Source organism: Camelus dromedarius, chromosome 36 (genome assembly GCF_036321535.1).
Source record: "Camelus dromedarius isolate mCamDro1 chromosome 36, mCamDro1.pat, whole genome shotgun sequence".
NCBI lineage: Eukaryota > Metazoa > Chordata > Mammalia > Artiodactyla > Camelidae > Camelus > Camelus dromedarius.
In genome coordinates this window covers 2,837,955-2,843,141 of record NC_087471.1, presented here as the reverse complement: position 1 = coordinate 2,843,141, position 5,187 = coordinate 2,837,955, and the positions used below count along the sequence as shown (strand labels likewise).

At 46.7% G+C, this 5,187-nt stretch overlaps 1 pseudogene; it reads right to left on the bottom strand.

Moving 5' to 3' along the window:
- Window positions 1-3,449: 3,449 nt before the first annotated feature.
- On the bottom strand, window positions 3,450-4,222 carry LOC105094543 (proteasome activator complex subunit 3-like; annotated as a pseudogene).
- Between the last annotated feature and the right edge of the window lie 965 nt (window positions 4,223-5,187).

The following is a 5,187-nucleotide window of genomic DNA, read 5'->3' as shown; positions in this document are numbered from 1 at the left end:
CCACCCTGTCCCCTTTCCTCCCTGGTAATGATAAGTTTGTTTTCTATGTCTGCGAGTCTGTTTCTGTTTTGTAAATAAATTCATTTGTGTCATTTTTTTTAGATTCTACATATAAGTGATATCATATGGTATTTTTCTTTCTCTTTGTGGCTTACTTCACCTAGTATGACAATCTCCAGGTCCATCTATGTTGCTGCAAATGACATTGTTTTATTCTTTTTTATGGCTGAGTAGTATTTCATTGTGTGTATATGTGTATGTATATATCTTCTTTATCCAGTCATCTGTCAATGGACATGTAGGCTGCTTCCATGTCTTGGCTGTTGTAAATAGTGCTGCTATGAACATTGAGATGCATGTACATTTTCAAATTACACTTTCACTCTGATGATGTTGTAAATAAAATGTTCAATTATAGTTGTCTCAAACAATTATTTTCCCACTAAAATTTTTGTTTATAGCCTATTAATCCTCTGATCAAAGTCTTTGCAGAGCAGTTAAAATATTTTGAACTTTTTTGCATCATTATCTTTATTCCACTCAAAGTGTTTCAATCATTTCAGTTTCTTTCTGTCTTAATTGCAAAGAAATATGTGACTCACTGATCCTCCTTTTTGCAATATCATATAATATTTTACTAAGTCTATTTGTCATGTGCCTTTTGTGGTGTGTGGACATTACTCTGATGAATCAGTTGCAATTATCTAAGGTCTTACAGATTTAAAATCTATCAAATTTTACTCAAAATATTTTACCAGGTGCAGTTCTTTCTTTTGGCAAAATTATTTCAGGTCAATTATTTCTACCAGTTATAAAATTCTGCGTGTTCATTATCGCCATTTACAAAATTATCAAACTATGTGACTCACAAGCATTTTTACTTACAACCAATTAATATTATTGATTCTAGCGTTTCTTGATTTCTTTTACCAGCGCTAATCACTGTGAATTGAGCGGTTTGAGATGTGAGTGCCGTCGTGTCTTTATAACATATATTTTAAACTGTTTATAAACGACTATTTGGTCTGATAAAAAGTTACCCTACATAGTTTCTTCAGAGGAAAATATCTTTTTAGGCCTAAAAATACCAAAAATAGAGCTCTTATGTCAAGAAATAGTCGTTGTTGAGAATGATGATTATTCATAGCTTGCCAGCTTTTTGAATGATTAAGTAAGAGTGGCCTCGGGCCAGGAGCATCTCCTTCTGAGAAGGTAGAAGTCCTCCCAGCGTACGCTGGGCGTATCTCCCCCTGTTCCCAATTTAACATGTGTTTCTTTGTTCTGCCTCAGGGTGCGCAGCCCACGGCCCCTGGCCAACCCCACTGAGTTACCTGTTTCCACCAGGGAGGGAACGAGGTGTTCCTGCAGCCAAGAGGGGTGTGTGGAGAGCATCGCCCTGCATGGGTTGTGGGGTGAGACCTGCTGGCCACGGGAGACCACTGACGCTGACTGGTCCTGTCTCTTCGTTACACAGGTGAAGTGTTTTCCCACCTAGTTCTTGTGTGATTCACGTGTTTCCCGGCAGCTCCGACACAGGCGGGGGGCTGACCCCGGGGCCGCTGCTCCTGGTGGTGGGGTCCTCCTGCAGTGGCACCCTCCCCTGGGGGTGGGACAAGCGTCCCTTTCCTGACCTGCCATGCAAGACTGACTGTTCAGTTAAAGAAGCATAATAAAATTTTGCCTTGGATTTAATAGACATACTCATGGAACATTTTGAGAATTTTATTTATTTTACTTTTTTAGAAAGAGGTCAAAGTACCTGTATTTTTAATAATTTCTTGACATGGTAAAGAATTTCACACTATGATCCCAAGGTGGCAGGGTGAGGAGGAGGGGCAGTGGGGCAACCCAGCAAACAAGGAGGGAAGCTGAGAAGCACATGGTGGGAGGAAGGAAGGGGTTTCGTTGGACAGGGTCTGGAGGGTGGCTGGGGCACTGCCCAGCTCATATGCAGCTGGGTTGTTACCGAGCACTGTTCACGGGAAGACAGCATCCTAGCTCCTTCCCTGCAGCACAGTGGGAGTAAAACTGATGCGTCCATTTGGAAATATGACTGGGGACTGGAAGACAGAGACAGGGGAAGAATAAAAGTCAGAAGTAAGACACTGAGGGAGTCACTGGCAAGCGGACCGCAGACACCGACTCTCCAGTAGCGAGTGGTAGAAGAAAAAAGTGGGGATTGATGAGGGTGAACCAAAACGCTGTAGCAAGTGACATCTCTGGAAAATTTGAGAGATAGGAGGCAACTCTTCTATGGTTTGACTTGCCCAGCAGATTTACACACACACACACACACACAGTGTGTACACACACATACACACACAAGTGACTGCTTCCCCTGGAAGCGCAATACTATAAACAAGAGACATTTGTGCCAAAGAGAAAGCCCACTGGGAGCAGGGGCATCTGGCCTTCACAGCTGCTGACACCCCCAACCCAACTTACAGCTGGCCTGGCAGGAGGCGACCAGGGGTCAGAGGACCAGCCTTTGCAATAACGCCCAAAAGGACCCAAGTCCCAGAGGAAGGAACCTCCCCCAGTCCCCGTGCTCCTCATCTCTCAGCTCTCCTCCAACTCCCCAGCCTCGGGCACCGAGAGGCTACACTCTCAGGAGACAAGCGGCTCTGGCGGATTGAGGACGAGGACAACTATCACCTTCTGAATGGTGTCTGTGTGCACATGCGCGCATGTGTGCCTGCACACGAGAGAGGGACAGGGAGAGAGCGAGAGAGAGGGTTTGCAGGCAGGCAGGGCGAGGGAGTATCAGGTAACAGAGGAGGAAGGCATGTGTGTGTGTGTGTGTGTGTGTGTGTGTATCACATATACGTGTATGTGAAAATCTGTTATAAAAACTTCTGAAGGAGGTAGGGGCTTGGCAGAAGGTCTAAGGTGTTTCTTGTCATGATCAGGGTCAAGGTGGAACGTACGTAGATGGGGAACCCTAAGTGACCGCCAGGGCAACTGTGGCAGGGAGGATCCAATGTCCCACAGTGTGAGAGACGCTAAACTTTCATGAAGAAGAGAGGAGCCAATCCCCCCCACCAACCCCACTCCAGTTCCTACAAAACGTCTAGCACTTTCGCTCCAGGTCCCTCAGCTTCCAACCAGCTAATCATCAAAAGGAAGAAAACACAAAGCCGAAGACGCAGGAGGGAGGCGGGCGAGAAAACACAAGTATTCTTGTGCCAGCATCCTGCACACACAAACCGGAGTTCTCCAGAAACTAGGGCAGGTGGGGTGTGGGGTGTTAGGAGAGGAAACGGAGAAGTTCCTGAGGCCCGAAAAAAGAGGCAAACACGTCACAGAACTACATGAGAGATTCATTGACTCTAACTACAAACAGACGGGTGATTACCATTTCCAGCCAGTTTCCCCATCATGACAGTCATGGAACAAACCAAGGCAATGTCGGTCTTGAGCCAGACTCCCAGAGGCCCCCGGCCCCGGCCTCAGCACAGTGTCTCTGCAGTGCTGCTCCCGGGCCGTTTTATCTTCTCAATATTTTCCAGGATCATGTCCTGCAGAGTGACGTATTGATTCCTTAGCTCTGATATGATGAGCCGAAGGCTGACCGATTCTTTCTTGTCAATCTCTGTCACTGTGCGGCGACAGTCCTCCACATGGGGATATTTAGCTGTTTTAGAAACCAGTTTGGCTCTTGTAATATAATACCTAGAAACCTGGTCCGGATAAGATGCAGCTTCGCTCTCAACAGTTCTTAGTTCTGCAAATGTCTCCTCCTGAACGGACACCCCAAAGTTGTTCCCATCTTCTATCCCAGGGGTCAGGAGCGGTACCCACATTTTGACCGTGTTGCACATCTCAGCCAGCAGCCGGATCTCAGCTTCGCTTTCTCAATGTTGTCCACCAGCTGCTCGTTGCTTTTCAGCATCCCATTGGGCATCACAAACCCCTCAGTTCCTTGGAAGCCCTCTTCACCTTCCTCCAACCTCCGCATCTTGTAAGTGGGACCGTCCAGTCCAACATGGCTGTTGGTGAGAAGAATGGGGTCAGGGACTGGGAGATTCGTGTCTGAGTGGGTCTGAGTTAGGTCATGGATGTTTAGGATTGGTTCCTTCAAAAAACTATCAAGCTGTAACAATTTCTTTGGGAAAAAACTTGCCACCAAGTCGTCTGCCTCACTTGTGATCCACTCCCCGAAAGAATCAACCTTGAGCTTCACTTGCTGATCTACCTTCAGCAACGAGGCCATGGCCCGGCCGGGCCGGGCCATGTCGGCTCCGCTGGGGACCGGAGGCGCTGTGGGCCCCGGGAAGGGGGTCAGAAGGGCGGGCAGAGTCCCGGCTGCCCTGGGGCTGCGGCCGCCCTCGCCGGCTCACTCGCTGCTCGCTCCCTCCCTGGGTACCACCCGTACCTGCCCGCTGCCCGCTGCCCGCTGCCCGCTGCCCGCTCGCCCTCCCAGGCTCACCGCTCACGCCCGGACCCTTTTGAGAATTCTACATGCTTAAACCATAGCGATGCCTTGCACAATAAATCAGAGGAATAAAGTGTATAGTTCCCACTCTCCAATCAACCGGAGTCCCAGCTCCTACCTCCACTTCTGGGTTTGCATCATACTGCTGTTTATGCTGAATGTTTCCACTTGGAGGTTCATAGTCACGATTTTCCATTTATAAAGAAATTAATACTTGGAAGGTTTGAATATCTTTCCAAAGACAACGTACCCAGGAATAAATGAACTGAGTTTTGAGCTTCTGTTGATTCTGTATTCTTTCTGCTATATCGGGTTACCATGGACACAAAAATTACATCTTCATAATTAAATGATGTGATGATTATTATTACTTTTCAAAGATCACATATAAGAAGACATGCTATTTGGCATCCATTATAGATATTTTTATTGATTCTGTACATTGCCTTTAAATTCAGTGTTTCTGTTACCACAAACTGCAGGCTTAGCTGCGCAGAATCCAAACCCCCGCTTAATCTGCACATTGTGTTAATCTCACTGAATCTCGCATATGCAGCCAGGGTCAGAGAAAATGAGCTGGAAAGGAATTAGAACGTTATCGGGGGAGCAGGCAAGACCAAGGAAGGTTTGTAAAATGTTCTGTCTTCGGTGATTGAAGAGGAGTAACAAAGGGTATTCGTTCCTTTTGGTTAGTTTTTTATCAGGAGGCCCAGAATGTGACCACAAAACCTTTAGTTCTTACGTTATTTTAG